The sequence below is a fragment of the Bos mutus genome, chromosome 24, assembly GCF_027580195.1.
Source record: "Bos mutus isolate GX-2022 chromosome 24, NWIPB_WYAK_1.1, whole genome shotgun sequence".
Lineage (NCBI taxonomy): Eukaryota > Metazoa > Chordata > Mammalia > Artiodactyla > Bovidae > Bos > Bos mutus.
In genome coordinates, this window is record NC_091640.1 from 4,545,251 (window position 1) to 4,568,185 (window position 22,935).

Genomic DNA, 22,935 nt, shown 5'->3' on the forward strand with positions numbered 1-22,935 from the left:
AATCTAAGCTCAGTGGTTGCCCAGCATATGTCTGCACCCATACAGCCCCCACTCAGGTAAAATACAGTGTTCCCAGCACCATGGATGGCTCTCATACCACCCCAATCAGTACCCATCACCAAAACCAAACTCTGTCATCACACGTTAGTTTTACACTATTTAAAATTTTGTGTAACTGGAATCGTAGATTAAATGCTCTTTTGTTTCTTTTATTCATATCTACAAAATACTGTGTTACGCTATGCATGTGTGCTCAGTTGTGTCTGACTCTGCCACCCCATGGGCTGTAGCCCACCAGGCCCCTCGGTCCATGGGACTCTCCAGGCGAGAATACTGGAGTGGGTTGCCATTTCCTTCTCCACTCTTACCATAGGATCCAGCAATCACACTTCTTGATATTTACCCAAAGGAGCTGAAAACTTATATCTGCATAAATTAAGCCTGCATGTGGATGTTTACAGCAGCTTTCTTCATAAATGCCAACACTTGGAAGCAACCAAGATCTCCTTCAGTAGGTGAATAGGTACATAAACTGTGGTGCATCCAGACAATGTAATATGATTCATCACTAAAAAGAAATGAGCCATCAAGCTATGAAAAGACACAGAGGGACTTTAAATGCATATTACTAAGTGAAAGAAACCCATCCTAGAAGACTGTATAGATTCAAAATATATGACATCCTGGAAAAGGCAAAACTATGGAGATAATAGGTTGCCCAGGCTAGGATAGATGAGTGGAGCATAGGGAATTTTTAAGGCAATAAAACTACACTGTATAATACTATAATGGTGAATGCAAACATGCATGTGTGCTCAGTCATGTCTGACTCTTTGTGCCCCCTTGGACTATACCCCACCAGTCTCCTCTGTCCATGGAGTTCTCCAGGCAAGAATACTGGAGCAGGTTGCCATTTCCTACTCCAGGGGATCGTCCCAACCCAGGGATCGAACCTGCATCTCCTGCATTGGCAGGCAGATTCTTTACCACTGAACCCCCTGGAAGCCCATAATGGTGAACACATGCTGTTATATAGACTGTACTATGCCAAGAGTGAACTGTAATGTAAATGACGGACTTCAGGCAAATGATGTGTTGATGTAGGTTCGTCAGTTGCAATTAATGTCCACTCTGGGCTATGTGGACGGTGGGGGAGGTTAGGCTCGTGTTGGGGCAGGAGTGCATGGGAAATGTCTGTACCTTTCATTGATCTCAGTATTTTCTGTTATATGCATGTCAGCTCTGGGTTAGAGGTGAGGGTTGTACTTAATGTTCTTGCACAGTGCATTGCTCTCCAAAGTTAACGGTAGTATAACTTGAACACATTTTTGATAAAGCATTGGCTTACCTAAGTATCATTTTAAAAATAAGGAAAGTAATTTAATTGTCTACAAATATGTAAAATGAGAAATCTAAAAAAGTTGGATTAAATATCATATTCTATTAAAAAAGATATTTAAAGAATGGATGGTTAAAATTCCTCATATTTGAAATCAAATGTTCCATGAAAGTTCCAAGATGGTCTGAGAAGGAGCTAGAATGGTTGGTGTAATGGTGAAGGATGTTCTCATGTGAGAAGTTCCTCTGTTCTCAGCCCAGAGTCGTTTCTCCTACGTAAGCCCAGAGCTGCTGCTGCTGCTGCTGCTGCGTCGCTTCAGTTGTGCCAACTCTGTGCAACCCCATAGATGGCAGCCCACCAGGCTCCCCCGCCCCTGGGATTCTCCAGGCAAGAACACTGGAGTGGGTTGCCATTTCCTTCTCCAATGCATGAAAGTGAAAAGTGAAAATGAAGTCGCTCAGTCGTGTCCGACTCTTAGCGACCCCATGGACTGCAGCCTATCAGGCTCCTCCATCCATGGGATTTTCCAGGCAAGAGTACTGGAGTGGGTTGCCATTGCCTTCTCCGAGCTGGGAACCCAGTATATCACACTCAGAATGTACGTGGGAAAATAGATTCTGTAAAACAGATTGGAAGGGACCAGAGGAAGTGCTTTTTTATTTAAATAGCTTGGCCTTAAGCATCATGAAAATAAACTATGGGGTTTTAACTCCTTTTTCTTTTATACATCTATGCTATTGATCTTTTGCTTTCTCTGTATTAAGAGCGGAAGTAATCTGTAATTCTTTATCCCTCCTTAATGAAACCATAACACTTCCCTGACATTCCAAGCTGTTTGAGGTCCAAGGTGAGGCTAGCTCTCTCTCCATCCCCTGCTTGCTGTGAATAAATAATGAACCACAAAAATCATCTAGTGCTCCAATAGGAAGTACTGGCTGGGATCTGTCTGATTTGTACTTGTAATGAGACTTGCATCTCCATTTTCTGAAGACATGCCTCTTTGTCACAGATCAAGTTTAATGGCATTTTTGCGGCCCATGTTATATGGAATTGTTTAAATGGTTTAAAATCTTTAGATGATTGTCTTTTTAAGAAGTCTCATTTTTGTTTTGCACTGTTTTTACTCTGCATAGCCTTCCTCACAGATTATATTACAAATTAGATCCTTCCAATCAGGAGATAGTTTTAACTATTACTTGAGGGTTTAATGGCATGGGAGAAGTGAAAACAATGGCAAAAGGAAACTTCATTTTATTTAAAATTTAAATAGGCATCAAGAATCTTTGCTGAAGAAAGTCAGTTCAGATGGCATAGGGCCCCAAAATAGGAACGCACCTTTTCCCTTACACTTTTTATGCCTGCAGTAACTTGCAACCTGCTAGGCAGGTTCTTTTCTAAGCCCTCTCTAGGTCTAAAACACTTTCCTTGCCAAAAGTTAAAATAGATGCTAAAAAAGTAAACATTGTATTTTTTTTCTGGAGAAATTTATACTTCTAATAAAAAATCTTCCTACTTCGCATGTATACCTGTGGTGGATTCATTTTGATATTTGGCAAAACTAATACAATTATGTAAAGTTTAAAAATAAAATAAAAAAAATAAAATTCTGATCTTCATTATGCAGTTAAGGAATAACAAGAATTCTGAACATTTCATATAATCATATACAAATTATACTGTTTATAAAATTTTTATAGGCTGTCTCTTCTTTTTTCTATCTGCCATTTCAAACCTGTATTAATTAGCCAAATGAGGAATGTATATGCTATTCTGAGAATGATCGGTGATACATATATCCCCAAACCAAAAAAATTCTAAATCTGATTATTATTTAATTTGTATATAATTTGGAATTTTAAAACTCATCTTTTTCTTAAAGTTTGTAAGCCATAGAACTAATGAATGAATGGCACAAAATCTTATTCCCTCAAGGTCACTTAGAATTGGGAAAACCAGCTACACTGATAATTATTTACTTATTTTAAAGCCCCCTTTTGTTGTTGTTGTTGTTTGTGTTTTTATTTTTTGGCCACACGGCATGCAGAATCTTAGATCCCCAGTCAGGGACTAAACCCTGCAACGGAAGTGCAGGACCACCAGGGAAGTCCCTAAACTGGTTTTTAAACCAATTAAATAAATGTCACATATATATATTCTATTGATTAAGTAAATGTTCATTGTTTTGAGCAGCTGGATTTGGGGGATGGTTCGTCATGTTCCTGGAGAAGGCAATGGCACCCCGCTCCAGTGTTCTTGCCTGGAAAATCCCATGGACAGAGGAGCCTGGAAGGTTGCAGTCCATGGGGTCACGAAGAGTCGGACACGACTGAAGCAGCAGCAGCAGCAGTCGTCATGTTCCATCACGTTACGATTGATAACTGATACTGAGTAATAATCACAGCGATGTCGCCTCCTGTGGACTTACTGCACGCTGGGCTCAGCACTAAATCTGTTTTTAAACATCAGCATTTCTTGCTGCACACCTGGGTGAGAATCACCCAGAAGCTTGTCAGAATGTCCCAGAGCCCCAACTTAGCTTGACTTAGTGAGAAAAAACCCCTAAGGGACCTGAGAACCTGCATTTTCACCATTTCTCCCTTGGTTCTTATGCACCCTGACATCTGGGACCTGTCAACACTCTAAATGTCATATTTTTTTTAAGAATAAAGAGACTGGGTATTACTATCCTTGTCTTTCTTCCCAAAGTGCTAAGCATATCGTGAACACCTGCTGTGGGTCTGGGATGCAAAGAGGTGTGAGAGAAACCTCACCGTCGCCGTAATGACTAACACTGGCAAGCACCAGGCTTGGCTCTAGGATGTAGATAATGAGGCAGCTCCCTGTGGCACAAAGGTGAAGAAGTCAGGAAGCCCCACCATCAGACAGACAGTAGCCACTGTCCTCACCCAGCCCCAACCCTGCCGCGAACTCACCATCTGCAGGGTCCTGTTCTAAGAACTTCATCTGCATTTCTCTTATAGTGATTTTAATAACCTTCTTAGGAAGGTACTGACCCCATTCCAATGAGGGAGTCATTGATGGCCAAGTCCACACAGTCAGTAATCAGTAGGAGCAGGATTGGGACTCAGACTTTATGTCGGGAGTAGAGTTTTCCCTTTAAGAAATGTAGTCTGTCTAGTGTGGGTAGGCTGGAGTCACAGCTGGGCAGAGGTCAGTAGAGGTCGTGCATTCGAAGGATGAATGGATGGAGAAAACGTGAGGTATTTATATTAATAAGTCAGCCTTAAAAAAGAAAGCAATCCTGCTTTTTTGCAGCAACATGGATGATCCTGAAGAACATAATTCTAGGTGGGATAAATCAGACCCAGAAAGATGAATACTGCATGATCTCAGTTATATGTGGAATCTGAAAATGCTGAACTCATGGTAGCAGGGAGAAAGAGGTGGCTGCCAGAGGCTGGGGTCAGGGAGATGCTGGTCACAGGGTACAAAGATTCAGTTATTCAGGATGAATGAATTCTGGAAGCTGAGGTCCAGCAGGGTGACTGTAGTTAGCAATACTGTGTTAGGTACTTGAAATCTGTTAGGAAAGTAGGTCTTCAGTGTTCTCACCATAGAAAGAAAAAATAGGAGGGAGTGAGGAAGGAAGGAAGGGAAGGAGGAAAGAAAGAAAGAAAGAGAAAGAAAGAAAGGAAGAGAAAAAGAGAATGTGACGTTCATCATCAGCTTGACCGTGGTGATCATTTCACAATGCATCACATATGTGACGCATATGAAAACATCAAGTTGTACAAAACAATTCCCATTTGTCACATATACCTCAATAAAGCTTAAAAAAGCAACGGTTCTCCTCTCAAAGACACTGCATCTGCCTTTAAGGGTGGATTCTCGTGCGCTTTGGTGTGAATCGTGTCCATCTGACCACTCAGAGAACTACTGACCTGGGATTACTTGTTCTCTTTTTCTCTACTCTGCTAAACATCACACCCCTGTCTTTCCCATGGGTCTCTAAATAAAACATCTGCCTTCTTACACCTTTGAATGAATGTAAACTTCATGTCTTCCAGCTCCCTGTCTGCTTTAAAATAAAGGCACAAAGAGACTGAAAACAGGGTCTTATGTGGTTACTTCCGTCCATCTTGAGGGTGCTTGTCGAAGTAAGAAGTTGGAAAAGAAGGGTCAATTTTCAGGAGCTGAATGCTCTACTTAAAGGAATAAAAAGCAAAGGAACTCTTACATTTTCCTTCTGTGCAGTTGTAGCATTTGAACATTATTATTGACTTTTTCCCTTTGAGGGAACATTGTGATGAATTGAATGATTAAAGAAAACCGTTTCTGTTTGCACTGTTTTGCTCCTGATAATGCGAATCAGGATTGCATTCTGCAATAACAAGGCTTAAAGGAATGCATTCTGTCTTGGCAATTGGGAGACTTCTCTCTTTTTTTCTTCCTTAAGGAAAAACTCACCTAACAGCTCGGAGATAATGAGACACAAGACCAAGGAGAACAATGGTGCTAATGTGTGTCTCATCCTTCACACTCTCGTTCAAAGCTCCTGCCATCATGTGCTATTATCCTTGCTCTGCTGATGAAAAAATTATCCTTAAAGGCACAAATGAGCCTCACACATCAGTTTTCCTTTAAGTGATTTCTCTTTCTTCTGAAGTATAATAAAAACATAGGAAAAAATGTTTGCAATTACCCTTACCCTCAAAATGCCAGATTTAGTCAACAAGCATTTACTGAGTATGCACTAAATTCTGAGCAGAGATAATTCATATGTGGACTTGGAAGGAACTAGATACAAGAAGGTGAAGTGATGCATGGAGTGGCAGCCGGGTTGGGGTGGTCCTGGGAAATTCTAGCTGCACCAGTCTATCTGGCCTTGGCCCCTTGTATGGCTGAGACTTACAAACTGTCAGGATGTCCTTGGAATACTGAACACAGAACGCTGTGTTCAGATTCCTCCAAATATTGCTGAGAAAGGGTTTCTTTCCTCCCCATCGAACCAGTGAAATGTAATTAAAAATTATCACATCACGTTTAGACTGTGTGGGACAGATGAAAGACAAGGAGATTTGGTTCCAATTCTTACTCAGCCATCTGAAGCAATTTTTTAGAAATGGGTTGGATGTCAGCGCTCTCGACTGTACAACCAAATGCTGATAATAGTAACAGTGGACTTTTTCATGGGTTGTGGGTTATGATGGTTATTATGTACTTCATGAAAGTACTTGTAAACTCTACATCTTTAATATTTTTATTACTGTTGCTATTATTTTATATTAAATTATGGTATAAAACCAACTTCATCAAAAACACTCACTAAAGGGGTATGCATTTGTTCTTAGGTATCTACTGCTTGGACTTCCTTAGTGGCTCATATGGTAAAGCGTCTGTCTACAATGTGGGAGACCTGGATTTGATCCCTGGGTCAGGAAGATCCCCTGGAGAAGGAAATGGCAACCCATTCCAGTACTCTTGCTTGGAAAATCCCATGGACAGAGGAGCCTGGTAGGCTACAGTCCACAGGGTTGCAAAGAGTCAGACATGACTGAGCGACTTCATGCCAAAGGGATAGGAGGGTTTCCCTGGTGGCTCAGTGATAAGGAACCCACCTGCCAATGCAGGAGACACAAGTTTGATCCCTGAGTCAGGAAGATCCCCTGGTGAAGGAAATGGCAACCTACTCCAGTATTCTTGCCTGGAGAATCCCATGGACAGAGAGCCTGACAGGCTACAGTCCACAGGGTCGCAGAAGAGTAAGATATGACTTAGTGACTAAAAACACCAAAGGGGTGGGGAGATTAAAGAAGATGTGAGTTTTTCCTGTTGGTGTTGATGCTAACAGTTGATTCTATAGAAATACTTAGCATTTGGGGTTTTGTAATTTAAAGACGTCACTTTACCTGTATTATCCCACTTCAGTCTCACTTAAAATCTGGAAACATAAGAAAAGTACTATATGTTTAGCCCTATTTTGTGTGATTGAAAAATTAGGCTCCTAAAGGGCTAGTCTATGGGAGTTCAACTTATAAATAACTGGTGAGTGCCCCCTGCCTGGGTTGGTTTTATCCGTGAACATGCCAAGCTCTTCTCTAGGGTATCTGGGACCCTGTGGCTGACTTCTGGCGGCCATCTTGGATTCAGGAGGCTCTGATGGTGTAGTCTTAGTGGTTCTCTGTGGCTCCAGCTGGTCCGAGCCTCTCTGAAGGTAAACTGGATCTGGTTTTCAGATAACCGGTAGTGGAAGTTGAGTATGTTTATAGGATTTTTTTTTTTAAGGAATTTGTATGTTTGCTAGAACGAGGAAGAATGTTGACTCATTTGCTAAGAAAATTAGGCACTTAAAAATACCATACATTTAAAAACAAGTCTTTGCTTTGTTTTTAAATTTTTAAAATTTTTTTTTTTTGGTTTTTGCCATATAACAACGTGCATCAGCTGTAATTATACACGTGTCCCCTCCCTCTTGAGGTTCCCTCTCTTTTCCCAATACCCCTCTCCAGGTCATTATAGAATGCCAGACTGGACTCCCTCTGCTATACAGCAGTTCAGTTCAGTCGCTCAGTCGTGTCTGACTTTTTGCGACCCCATGAATTGCAGCACACCAGGCCTCCCTGTCCATCACCAACTCCTGGAGTTCACCCAAACTCTTGTCCATCGAGTCGGTGATGCCATCCAGCCATCTCATCCTCTGTCGTCCCCTTCTCCTCCTGCCCCCAATCTCTCCCAGCATCAGAGTCTTTTCCAATGAGTCAACTCTTCTCATGAGGTGGCCAAAGTACTGGAGTTTCAGCTTTAGCATCAGTCCTTCCAAAGAAATCCCAGGGCTGATCTCCTTCAGAATGGACTGGTTGGATCTCCTTGCAGTCCAAGGGACTCTCAAGAGTCTTCTCCAACACCACAGTTCAAAAGCATCAATTCTTTGGCACTCAGCTTTCTTCACAATCCAACTTTCACATCCATACATGACCACAGGAAAAACTATAGCCTTGACTAGACAGACCTTGTTGGCAAAGTAAAGTCTCTGCTTTTGAATATGCTATCTAGGTTGGTCATAACTTTCCTTCCAAGGAGTAAGCGTCTTTTAATTTCATGGCTGCAGTCACCAACTGTAGTGATTTTGGAGCCCAGAAAAATAAAGTCTGACACTGTTTCCACTGTTTCCCCATCTATTTCCCATGAAGTGATGGGACCGGATGCCATGATCTTTGTTTTCTGAATGTTGAGCTTTAAGCCAACTTTTTCACTCTCCTCTTTCACTTTCATCAAGAGGCTTTTTAAGTTCCTCTTCACTTTCTGCCATAAGGGTGGTATCATCTGCATATCTGAGGTTATTGATATTTTTCCCTGCTATCTTGATACCAGCTTGTGCTTCTTCCAGTCCAGCGTTTCTCATGATGTACTCTGCATATAAGTTAAATAAGCGGGGTGACAATATACAGCCTTGATGTACTCCTTTTCCTATTTGGAACCAGTCTTTTGTTCCATGTCCAGTTCTAACTGCTGCTTTCTGACCTGCATATAGGTTTCTCAAGAGGCAAGTCAGGTGGTCTGGTATTCCCATCTCTTTCAGAATTTTCCACAGTTTATTGTGATCCACACAGTCAAAGGCTCTGGCATAGTCAACAAAGCAGAAATAGATGTTTTTCTGGGACTCTCTTGCTTTTTCCATGCAGCTTCCTGCCAACTATACATTTTACACGTGATGGTGTGTGTGTGGATGTCACTTTCTCCAGTCATCCCACCAGCTCCGTCCTCAACTGGGTCCTTACTTTTGAGGTACAGAAAATTCTTTCATTAGTCCTTTAAAAAGGCACATCTATCTGTTGGGTAAATTAAATCACTAAAGCTTATGGTATGAATTTTCTTTTCTGTTTTATCTCAAAGCGAGTTCTGCAGTCTAGAAGTCCAAAATCAAGATGTCAGCAGGGCCGTGCTGTCTCTCAAGTTTCTAGTGAATGATACTTCCTTGCTTCTTTCTAGACTCTAGTGGTTCTGGCAATCCTAGCTGTTCCTTGGCTTGTTGCATTATAATTCCAATTTATGTTTCCACCTGCATATAATCATTTTCCCTCTGTGTGTCTCTGTCCAGATTTCTCTTTTCTTATAAGGACATGTCACTAAAGTCGGGCCCTCCAGGACCCTTTATGAACTCATCTTAACTTGATTACATCTAAAGGCCCTATTTCAAGTAAGGTCATGTTCACAGCATCTGACACTTAGCACACAATTTAACCCATAACAGCTACAGTGTTAGAATTATCATTTTTTTCTGTGGATTTTTAATATAGCCTCTGTATTGTGACCTTATCATTATTGTTATACTATATCTGTACATAAATACCCTGATTTTTATAGCTCCAGGAATGTCAGTTTAGGCATCAATAAATTCACCATTTTTAAACAGCTATTTTCAAGTCGTGCCTGTTACATAACACATCAGCCAGCACGATGGAAGCAAGGAGTTAGTCACTCTGAAAGTACATTTCCAGCCCTGATAATTTTCAGTTGTTTCCCATGGAGCTTTGTATTTCATTGTCAGAGTGCAAAAAACATCTTCATTTCCATCAGAGAGCGAGCTGTGTTGTGTTTACCAATGTGTTTTATTGGAGTCCCAAGGCGCTATAAGCAGCAGTGAGAGGAAAGGAACATGATAGCTGTTCTTACAGGAAGCAAAGAGGTGAAGAGAGATGCTTCCATCAGCCAACCACACACACACTCGTGTGTGTATTAATACATGTGTACAGACTCAGAGCTTTCAGCTCGTGAAGAGTCTCATACGCTCATACGACTTTTACTCTGTACCTGTACTCGTGAGTATATATATATATACATATATATACACATACATGGTGGCTCAGATGGTTAAGAAACTGCCTGCAATGTGGGAGACTCAGGTTTGATCCCTGAATCAGGAAGAGCCCCTGGAGAAGGAAATGGCTGCCCACTCCAGTATTCTTGCCTGGGGAATGCCATGGGCAAAGGAGCCTGGCAGGCTATACCATGGGGTCACAAAGAGTTGGACACAACTGAGACAGTAACACTTTAAAAAAATATTTTAGTATAAGTATACAAAAGGTATAGTATAGTTATACTATATATAATGTAATATATGTACATATATGATAGACATATGTACATATATGTGTATATTATATATAGTATATTGCATGTTATATACTATATTATGGGCTTCCCTGGTGGCTCAATGGTAAAGAATTCTGCTAGTGCAGGGGACGTGTATCTGACCCCCGGTCCAGGAAGATTCCCTGGAGAAGAACCCACTCCAGTGTTCTTGCTTGTGAAATCCCATGGACAGAGGAGCCCTGTGCTATTATAGTCCATAGGATCACAAAGAGCTGGACATAACTTAGTGACTGAACAGCAATAACAATACTATATTATGTATAGTATAGTGTATATTATGTACGTGTAGTATAACAGTGCAGTTGTAATAAATATATATTATATATCTGTATATACACAAATGCTATAATAATGCACAATAAACATATATACATATGTCTAAGTATAGTATAGTTATACTGTATGTATATGTATTATAATACCATAATATACAAAAGCCATACATAATATATATTATATACTTATATATAATACATACTTATCCTATATATTATACTACTTATGTTGTAATTAGATGGGTGGATTTTGAAATTAATTAATCTTTAGGACTTTGTAAAGCAAGGTCAGCTGTTAGCAATTTCATTTAAACCATTTTTACCCACAGATTTTGAAGACCTAACCCAAAGCACTTTCAAAATTCGATGTATCCAATAATATTGTGTCTCCTCTCCCTTTATAATATTTGCTCTTCAGAGTCCTTTGGAAAATGTCATAAGTGGATTTTACCCATCCTATCTCCTGTCTTTCATTTCATTGATTCTCCCAGGAAAGTCAGCTAAGTACACAATAATATCAGAAAGATGTGATTTTTTTAAAGCTTTTACAGCTAATATGATGCCATTTTCTAGACACCTTGGTGCGCATTTTAGAGTATTCACACTTTTCTCAAAGGCAGCTTCCCAAATATCACTCATTTGTGATTTGTGCATTTCGTAGACATATAATTTGGAGCTGGAAGGGGCCCCCATGATGAATATGGGTAAGCGGTCTGCGTGCCCACTGGGTGGTGCCAGCCTGCAGTCCAGCATGTCATCTGCCAGGGACGGTGGCAACATTCAGGCACTCAGCTTCATTTGTCATTGCTGTTGTCATTTTCAATGCTATTTTGTAAAAGAAAAATAAAACTGGGGAGGGAGATGAGGGTAAAGTAAGGAAGGGATTAAAGCTGGAGGCTGACGGGTGCTCTGTGGCCTGGGTTTGTCCCACTTCTGCCACCTGTTTGCTGCATCAGGTCACATGACGTCTGTGAGCTTCTGCTCACATCTGTAGATTGTTAATGACAATGGTCCCCACTGCCCAAGGGTCTAGGAAGTATGAATGCTGGTATTGATACTTCTGTAGTATTCAGAGCAGTGCCTGCCACATAGGAAACATTATGTAAATGTTAGTCATTGCTACTGTGTTATCACTGTACCTAAGAGAGGTAATGACGAATAACTTAAAAAAATTAACACAAAAAAGAAACGCTAAGTTGTCATTATAAACATTTCCAATACTGACAGCACATAAGGAGTGTGTAATGTATGGAGGGTGGTTTTCTTCTTTCTGACCACTCCTTACAGACAGGGAATCTCATTGAAACAGTTGTACCACAGCTAACTTGTAACAACCACATTCTTCAAGGACGAACAGGACATTAGATTGAAATTGTCTTGGACAGAAGGTTTTATCCTGAGGCTTTATTGACTGTTAAACATCTAGATCTATTTAACTAGATCTATTCTAGTTAAACATCGAGATTAATTATTTGGCTGTTGATGCTAACCACTGGTTTGGAAAACAAACCCTATCTTATTAGAACTGAGTATGTGTAATATTCATTCAAGGGAGAAAAAATGATGGGCCACAGGACTCACATCTGCAAACTACAAATACATACAGATGATACATGGGCTTCCCAGGTGGCGCAGTGGTAAAGAATCCACCTGCCAATGCAGGAGACGTAAGAGACATGGGTTCAGTCCCAGGGTTGGGAAGATCCCCTAGAGAAGAAAATGGCACCCCACTCCAGTATTCTTGCCTGGAAAACTCTATGGACAGAGGAGCCTGGCAGACTACAGTTCGTGGGGTCACAAAGAGTGGGACATGACTGAGCATGCGTGCATACATAAACCAGAGTGGTGATCTAAAGCAGAGATGGTCTATGGGGGTATGTAGGATATATGACCTCTCAAGGAAGGCAATTGAAATGAAAAGTTCTATTGGGTCAAGAGAAATATGTACTTGACACATTATCAGATAATTAAAATCTTTTCCATCCTGAAAAGAAAACCCTATCATAGAAAGACAAAGTTTTGAGGTCTGCAAAGGAGAGGAATTCCCTGGCAGGGATAAAACAGGCTCCTGCTGCTGGGTGAGCAGGAATGTGCCCCACCCGAGGAGCATGGTCATCTGGTTTATGACGCACTCAGCATCATTTCTGTGGCATGAAGGGCACTAATAATAGTAATGGTGATGGTATTCTTACCTGTGATGGTGCAGACTGATGGGCTCTGTATGTTTGAAAAGATTCAGATTGGCAAACACTTGGCAAGATGCCACTTCATGTTAAATATCCAGACTGAGTCCAGATGAGTTTCAGGTGACAGAACCTTCCAGAACCATGTCCGGGCATTGGGATACACTGATCTACTGTGAACTTAATTGAAGGAGAAGCAGCTACATAAACAGGATGCAATATTTCCAGTTCCCTCTCTGGTGATTTCTTTTTCTTTAGATGAGTCACTTAATTTTGGGTGTCTGTGAAAAGTGTTGGGTAGTCATAGATGCTATATAAAGTTTACAGAGCTTCCTGGATTGTTATAAAAGATGCAGTACAATTACAAAGACCATATAAAGCAGATTATTAATCCCCATAATTCCCTTTATTCACTGAATGACCTCGGACTTCAATCAGGTTCATCAGAATTGTCCCTGGTTCTTCTTCCTCAGAAATGTGGGAAATAGACAGAGGATGAGGTGGTTGCAAGGCATCACTGACTCAATGGACACAAGTTTGAGCAGGCTCTGGGAAATGGTGAAGGACAGGGAAGCCTGGTGTGTTGCAGTCCATGGGGTCGTGAAGAGTCAGACATGACTTAGAGACTGAACAACACAATTTTGAATGGAAAGACATAACACGTACAACTCACAGGAGATTTTTAGCCAGACCTTTATATATGGATGAAAGATAGCTGAGGCGGGCAGTGTTAAATATCCTCTTGCAGTGAAATTTTCATTTAATGCATCATTGTGGCCTCCGACCCTGAATGGGGCAGTTATGAATACATTCTGTGCATGTCCATTTTTGCTGCTCCCAAAGGCAGACTCAGTCCCATTATTATATTTATTATGACATTAAAAGGTATAGTTCCTTCTATGCTCTCAAGGAATCAGAGGTTTCATTTCCTTTAGGGTGAAGCTAATTATGTTGGAAGTTTTCCATTCAAATTATTTTTAAAAGGATGATCCCTTATGACTTGCAAGGTGTGACTTAAGGAACAAAAAGCTAAGTGAGAAGAGATCCCATCCAAGTGAATGGAAGAGAGCTTCCTTTTTAGTAACTGAGCCTCTGATATGTCTCAAGCACAACATAAGCAAAACAGACACTGGATTTTCATCTCCTAAACTGTTCTTTCTCAGTTCTCTATCATCCATCCCTTTATTCAATTTGTACCCTGAAATATGTATTGAATACCTACTATGTGCCAAGACACAAGATAAACCTGTGTGTTCGTGGAGCTTGTTTACTGATGCAGGAAACCAAAGATTACACAGATAAATATAGCCCATAATCCAGAGAGCGACAGTTACTCTGAAGGAAATAAAACCACGCCAAGGTTCCTAGAACAGCTTCTCTATAAGCATCTGATATTATAACATGGAAATCTCTTTTCCTTAAATTCTTCAATGACTTCTTATAGTCCAGAGCAAAAAGAATCCAACATCTTTGTGATTTTGCCACATTTGGTATCAAACTGTACAAACTCCCTGCGCTCAGTGCGTTCCAGCCACACTTTCTTCTTCCTGCTCCTTGACTTTTACAGAGGTTTCCCTGCCTCCCCACCTTTTCTGCTGACTCCTCTGTCTGTGATCGTGTTCTGCACATTTTCACATGATTCTTCCCTTTTCACTTTCAGGTCTCAGCTCCAGTGCTTCCTCAAAAGAGGGGCATTCTTAACATCCTTGCTAAATTTACCCATCTCACCATGCTTACCTTTTTCTGTTTCACGTGTTGCTCATAGCTCCTATCTTCTTGGCTTTCTTGTTTACAGTGTATTTCCTCCCACCAGGATTTAGCATCGTGATCAATAGATCTCACCTGTGTTTATTCACTGCTGAATCATTATTGCCTAGAAGAGTGCCTGGCATACAGTAGGTAATCAGCAGATATTTGTTAAATAAGTGAATATACTGCTTCTTCGAAAAATCTGGATAAAACTTAAGAAGGTAAAAATCAAATCCCTTCTGAGACCCAACTGAGAGGAATTTTATTATTTGTTAGACGATATATCATTTATACAACATTGCTGTAGCATATCATCAAAGGTGGATAAAGTTGTTAAAATCAGGGAAGGTGTCTAGGGCACTGTTCAAGTAATGATTTAGGGGCTGAAGGTGCAGTTACCATCTCATATTCCACCTTAAATGCTTTGCACCTGAAGACTGGAATCGTGAAATGACTAGCTGGAGAAATCTAATTTGCTAGTTGTGTTGCGTTGTCGAAAGCAAAGACAGTGTGCAAACACACATCTTCAATGCATTCCAGTATTTGTGTTTCAAAGGAAAACATGAAAAGACAGGCTGGAAACAAATATTATTCTGAGAAAGGAAAAGGGAAAAAAAGATTTCTTAGAAATTTTTTTTTTTTCATCAAGATCTTCGTGTAGAAAAAATGGTGCCATCATCATATAAGTGCCACTGGTTATTACTACAAATGCGTTTCGCATATTAATTTAAGATCAGCTCTAAGTTTGCCCTCAAAGCCGTATTTCCTTCTGTGGCCACGTGCAGGTAGTGGTGTTGTTTTAGACCCTAAACGTGGGAGTTTTGTGAAAACCTGGAGTGTGTCATGAGGTCTGCTGTGCTCTGGACACTTGACTGCATAGCAGGCCGTAAGACACATCTCAGAGGAACCTTCTATGCTCAAGGACCCAGGAGTGAGGAGTAGCCAGAGAGAGAATTAATATCTTCCAAGAAGGTGAGGCTTCCTTTGTTCTAAATCCTGTCAAAGATCACTTTTCCATGAGACTCCTCTGAAGCCTTGATTTCAGGACAAATGAAAACTCACCATTAGAAACCATGGAACCTCACTCAGTCACAGTTGGAGCTCGGTTGTTCGGTGTCCTTCCAAGACAGCCGTCTGTAGGAAAGTTTTGGCATCTGGATCATTCACATCTGTATGTGTTGTACGTTCAGGCGAATGAGAGCACCTTCCCCTCCCCCAGTGGTCAGGCGAATGAGAGCACCTTCCCCTCCCCCAGTGGCAGTTTCCCTGTTCCTACACTTTGGACGTCTTATCTTCCTTTGAGAGAGCTCCTGTCCGCACATTTTTGCCCATACAGTTGACTTCGTGGTCTGAGGTCAGCTGGGTTCAAGGGCTTCACAGATGGCTCAGTGGTAAAGAATCCACCTGCCAATGCAGGAGACATGGGTTTGATCCTTGGGTCGGGAAGATCTCTTGAAGAAGGAAATGGCAACCCACTCCAGTGTTCTTTCCTGGAGAATCCCCATGGGCAGATTCCCATAGACATCACTAAGAGTTGGATGCCACTGAGCGACTAAACTACTGAGGTCAGCTGGACCCCTGGGTGGAGATGCCTCCCTGGCTTACAGCACCATGGCCCTGTGAAACCCCTGGACCCTAGGCAGGCTTTTCTCACCCCCCACACCGTGACTTATCATGGGTCTGTGTTCCTATTAAATCAGGCTCTTGCTTCAGTTCAGTTCAGTTCAGTCGCTCAGTTGTGTCCGACTCTTTGTGACCCCGTGGACTGCAGCATGCCAGGCCTCTCTGTCCATCACCAACTCCTGGAGCTTGCTCAAACTCATGCCCATTGAGTCGGTGATGCCATCCAACCATCTCATCCTCTGTTGTCCCCTTCTCCTCCTGCCTTCGATCTTTCCCACCATCAGGGTGTTTTGAAATGAGTCAGCTCTTCGAATGAGTCAGCTCTTCGCATCAGGTGGCCAAAGTATTGGAGTTTTAGCTTCAGCATCAGTCTTTCCAGTCAATATTCAGGACTGATTTCTTTTAGGATTGACTGGTTTGATCTCCTTGCAGTCCGAGGGACTCTCAAGAGTCTTCTCCAACACCATTGTTCAAAAGCATCCATTCTTCAGCATTCTGCTTTCTTTATAGTCCAACTCTGACATCCACACATGATGACTGGAAAAACCATAGCTTTGACTAGATGTACCTTTGTCAGCAAAGTAATGTCTCTGCTTTTGAGTATGCTGTCTAGGTTGGTCATAGCTTGTCTTCTAAGGAGCATCTTTTAATTTCATGGCTGCAGTCACCATCTGCAGTGATTTTGAAGCCCCCCAAAATAAAGTCTCTCACTGTTTCCATTGTTTTGCCATCTATTTGCCACGGAGTGATGGGACCCGATGCCATGCTCTCAACATTCAGTTGAAGTCAACCTTCTGAATGTTGAGTTTTAAGCCAACTTTTTCACTTTCCTCTTTCACTTTCATCAGGAGTCTCTTTGATTCTTCTTCACTTTCTGCCATAAGGGTGGTGTCATCTGCATATCTGAGGTTATTGATATTTTTCCTAGCAATCTTGATTCCAATCTTGATTCCAATCTTGTGCTTCCTCCAGCCCAGCATTTCACATGATGTACTCTGCATACAAGTTAAATAAGCAGGGTGACAATACACAGCCTTGATGTATACCTTTCCTGATTTGGAACCAGGCTGTTGTTCCATGTCCAGGCTCTTGCTTAGAACCTACATTGTATCTGTTGGGTGGGAGTTTGGATGCTGGGGTGCTTTCCTTTCTCTTTTTAAAAATATTTACTTCTTTGTGTATTTGGTTTGTGCTGTTTGTCTTAATTGCAGCACGCTGGGTCTGCTCCCCAGACCAGGGACTGAAGCCCGGCCCCCTGCGTTGGGAGCGTGGAGCCCCAGCCCCTGGACCACCAGGGAAGTCCCGGATGCTTGTCTCTTAGCTTCTGTGATTCCCGCCTCTCCCGCCTTACACAGCCCAGTCCTTGCTCAGGCGTTCCTCCTTCATATCAACCTGCTGGGCTCCAGGTGGGAGAGGGTGCATTGTTCCCCCAGCACCTCCAAGGCACACAGTGTTTTTCAAGACTCGTTGCTGTCTGCTTTTTCTTTCCCCACTTACACTTCCTGTGGCTCAGCTGTCCCCCACTCCAGGCTCTGCCTTGTTACCCACCTCTGGCCAGGGCTCCGCTGTGGGTGTTTCTCCTCCCCTCTGCCCCATCCTGTCTCACTTCTGCAGCTCTGGCTGCTGCAGTCACACCCTGCTGCCACCTTGTCCCTAAAGCTCACAATGAAACGGGGAGCTCTTCCAGAATGCGGATCCAGGTTCCAGCTGGAAGTTCAGTCTTCCTGATGAGGATCCAGTTTTCCTTTTTGGAGATGAAGATACAGATGGTTGCCAGGCCTTTTTCACTGTCAGGTGAAAATGAAAAAGAAGTCTGCCTACTTTAAATAATTAGAATATAAAGACATATCATTTCCAAAGCGTTAAGATCCTGTTAATAAATGTTTCATATTCTTCTATAATTCACACATTCTCTGTACATGAAATTGGTGGAGTTGATGACTTTAAATATAGACAAAGAAGATACAAGGCTATAAATCTGAAAATCTAAAATGGGCAAAACAATGAAGACAATTAAAATTAGCTAATATATTTTTATTATAGTTCTTAAAAGAAAGTACCTAATACCTAATGCCTGGTTTCTATTTGAAGATTTTAATACAGACATTAAGCTTCATTATATATGTTTCTAAGTAATAATGTACTTTTACCAATTTTTCAATATCATTTCTGGAATTGAACTACAATTTTTGATAATTAAGACATATATGCTTGAATATTGCTTTAAAAATGACTTGATATAAGCTGAAACATTCCTCAGAGTCTATGTTTTGTCAAAGAGATGCTCTTGTAACTAGAAGGAGGCCACAGATTCATGTGTCTCCAGGGGTTTGGCAAGAGCATAAACTGGAACCTAAATACTTGGCTGGAGTGACCCAATATGGGATCATTGCTGTTGTTCAGGCATTAAGTCCTGTCCAAGTCTCCACAGCCCATGGACTGCAGCACACCAGTTTCCCCGTCCTTCACCATCTCCTGGGTTTGCTCACACTCGTGTCCATTGACTCGGTCATGCTATCTAACCATCCTGTCACCCCCTTCTCCGTCTGCTATCAGTCTTTCCTAGCATCGGGGTCTCTTCCAATGAGTCGGCCCTTCACATCAGGTGGCCAAAGTATTGGAGCTTTCGCTTTGGCATCTGTCTTTCCAATACTGTAGTGACCTAATATTGGGTCATAGGGAGAGGTAAGAGCTTTGACAAACTAGAGGATGAATAATTTGCCTAAATGCTCAAATGAAATACGTTTAAAAACCCACATGTTTGTCCTTGTTAAACAAATATATATGAAAGATGCAGCAGGCTAGGTGCTGTTTGCAAAAACTTTGTATTTTCAAAGCCACACATGACATAAATTTAAAATGTAAATATTTAAGACAAATTCTGTCTAAAGCAATATTTTCTAAAGTGATATTTTAAATAAGGTGAAGTTGAGAATGTAGCTGAATCAAAGTTTAGAACACTGTCAATATTTGTAGGGGAGGTGAAGGTATTTTACCTTTATTTGTACAACAAACAAAAATAATCATGTTAGTTCTGCAGAGCTCATAACTTGGAAGTGTGTGTATGTGGAGAAAGAGAGAGGTTGATTTGAATGTACCGTTAATATTTGCCCATAGTAGAAATGTTAAGGGCTTCCCTGGTGGCTCAGATCATAAAGAATCTGCCTGCAATGCAGGCGACCTGGGTCAGGAAGATCCCCTGGAGAAGGGAATGACTATCCATTCTAGTATTCTTGCCTGGAGAATTCCATGATCAGAAGAGCCTGGTGGGCTATAATCCATGGGGCCTCAAAGAGATGGACCCGACTGAGTGACTAACACTCATACACAGAAGTGTTAAATTACAGAGAAAATTTGGTGGGAAGCAATAATAGTGTAAAAAAGTTTCATAAAATACCTAGTGTGTAAATAAACAATTTACTATTAACACCAGGTTTCCTGTGATCAGAATTTTGTCCAGTCTCACAGCATTGTGAGACTCTAGGTATTGGGTAAACCATGATAGATACACTTTGGAATGTTTAAAAAAAAAACAAACAAAAAAACCAGGACGTATTTATTGCCTCCATTTCTCAGAGTTAGTTTAAAAAAAAATTGGCTGAATAGCAATCAGGTTCAGATTGTTAAAAGGTAGTATTGAACGATTATGTGAATTATTGAACAATTATGTGAATGTGAGTGCTGTTTTACATATGCAAATGAGGGAGAGAAACAGGTTAGACATGTTTGGTGCTAACAGTTTCAGAATAAAAGTTATCCCTCCAATAAATCTTTTAACGTAGCAGAGCAGGTGCTGCTTTGTGAGAAGAAAGGAAATGGAAGAGGTTTCTTACTGTCAGCTTTTTGGGGTAGGGAACACCACTTCCTACGGCTCCCATAGCTGGGAGAAGCTGTCTGTGAGGCCGCCCCCGCCCCTTCTGCATCGTCCAGATCCCCTTCTAAGCCACAGCTCTTTCTCTGGTTTCAGACTTTCTGGCTGTGACTGGGTCCCAGGTGAAAATAAGCAGCAATATCAATAACTCATCTCATGTGTATCTAGTCTGGAGCCAGGCTGCTTGGGTTCAAAGCCCTGCTCAAGTGGGTGCTTCTGAGAGCGTTCTGACCCCTCCGTGATGCCAGTGCTTAGTCTGAAAAATGGGAATGACAATTGTTGTGAGGGTTAAATGTGTTCACTGAGGCGGCGTGCAGAGTGGCTCCTCCTTAACGATCAGCCGTGTTACTATGCTTTTCAGATAAGATGTTTATCTTTATTTACTGGAAGTATCGTTCATGACGGGTGACCGTGGATGCTAGAAAGGTGTTAAAGCAACTCTGTGGTTAAGAAACAAGCAAGGCGTAATCACATACCTTCCAGTCTTTGGTCATGTCAAGAACTGAGCTACTTTCTTTTTATAGCTCTAATGTGTTTTTTTTAGCTTAGGATCCATAAATCCTGCTGGTTTTGGATAGCGTAGGGCTGGCTTGCTGGAAGTCTATGACCAGATCTCACATCATTTCCTCTTGTGAGTTTCTTTCACTCTTTACTATGGCCACTGTATTTTCCCTGCACATCTAATATCTTCTTGGAACAGAAGTCCATGCTAGGGGACAGGGTTCTGAGCCTTTTTGCTCTGTCGATGGAAATGATGAGGTGATTTTTGACAGGTTTCAAAGGTCACCTGAGTAGGATTGTGCTGGGCTTGCTTAATAGTGCTCTGGGGACCAGGCTGTAACGTGAGTGGACTGGATCCACTCCAGGAAGGTAAGTTTGGCCTCAGAATGTTGTCTCTTCTGTGGCCTGAAGCCTCACAAAAATGACCAAGTGTAGCTTTAAGGATCTTAGTTGGGATGCCACTGGCTTAGCTGTGATGGTTGGGCAAGGGCATTGAGACCTGAGACTGTGGTCCTTAGATGATCAGTGCAGCAGTGGGAGCTTTCGAATTGTGGTGCTGGAGAAGACTCTTGAGAGTCCCTTGGACAGCAAGGAATGAAACCAGTCCATCCTAAAGGAAATCAACCCTGAATATTCATTGAAAGACTGATACTGAAGCTCCAAATCCTTTGGCCACCTTGTCGACTTAAAAATTAGTCACAGGCTGAAAGCAGAGAGGGTTTTATTCAGTGAGAAAATCTTAGGACTTAAAGCCTGGGAGACAACATCTCAGGGAGCCCTGAGAGACTGCTGCGAGGAGGCGGGAGAGGGAGTCAGGCTATACACAAGTTTGCAACAAAGAGGGCAGGCAGTATGAACATCAAAGATTACTGTTAATAAGGAAAACCAGACATCAAGTTAAAGAATTTAGTGTTCTTCTATGTATGGGAAGATGCAGGAGTCTGGGAATATTGACATCATTCCTTTCATATGCATCTCAGCTATCTGGGGCCAGAATCCTATTTTTTTTTTTTTTTTATCTCTCTCATCCCCCTCTCCCCACCCAGCTCCTCAGCAAGCACCATGTGGGGGTGGCCAGCATCTGTATTGTTTATTTTTTTCAGAGCCTTCATTCACGTTTGGAGGCTGGAAATTGCTGAAGGCTGTTTCATCTTTGTTAACTGATATGGCAGGGGATATTCCACTTCACAATCTGATGCAAAGGGCTGACTCACCAGAACAGACCCTTATGCTGGGAAAGATTGAGGGCAGGAGGATGAGGAAAAGATGGTTAGATAGCATCACCGAGTCAATGGCCATGAGTTTGAACAAACCCTGGGAGATAGTGAAGGACAGGGAAGCCAGGCGTGCTGCAGTCCATGGGTCACAAAGAGTCGGACACAACTTAGCCACCGAACAACAAGAACAACAACAAGAACAACAACAAAGCAGTGGGTGCGGCTGAGATAAGAATTTCCTGGATTTTGTAGCGTTTCCTAGATGAAAACTGAAGTCTTCTTTTTACCCAGTGCCTGTCCTGAATAGTGTGTGTGGGAAGGAGAAACACTTGGCAAGGTTTAAGACTGAGTCTCATGAGCACAGCATAATGATGCTCACAATCAGTACATTTTCCTTGTTTAATTAGATGATAACTATATCTATTCAGTTTCAGCTCTTGTGTCATCAGCATTTCAGGTGGAGATACAGAAGAAGTAATTGGCCAAGAGGTCATTTTCATTTTTTCTACCTTGTCTAGGAGCCAAGACCTTGAGGCAATTTCTTTTAAGTGTTTGTCCCAGATTCTCAGGTCTGCATTGTAGCTGGCAAATCCCCACCACGGCCAGTGAGATATAGATATTCCTCCAGATTTGTGCCTTTGTCATCACCATTCTTCCATGTCAGCAATTAAGAAAATACAGGGCATAGTCTAAGCTTATAAGGAGTTGAACTTTATTGGATGCAGGAAGCATATGTGTCATTTTGGAACATATTATTTTAAATGATGGACATGTCACCTCTGAATCCAGGAAGGAGTTGAAAGAATTGGCAGCTAAGGCTGTCGATTGAAAAATGGACAGATTTCAATGTATAGGACAAATATAGGTGAAATTCGCTTTTTTGCTAAGCCAAGAGACTCAGTATCTGTTGGTAAATTTGTGCTAGTTTATGACTGCAGCACTGGAAACTAATGTGCATATGATGAAGTGTATGTTGCCATGTCGGGTAAATCGAGTGCATCAGAAGAAACCGAAGGCCCATCCAGGATCAGTGTCTGAGGTGGACCCTAGAATGAGAGGAAGG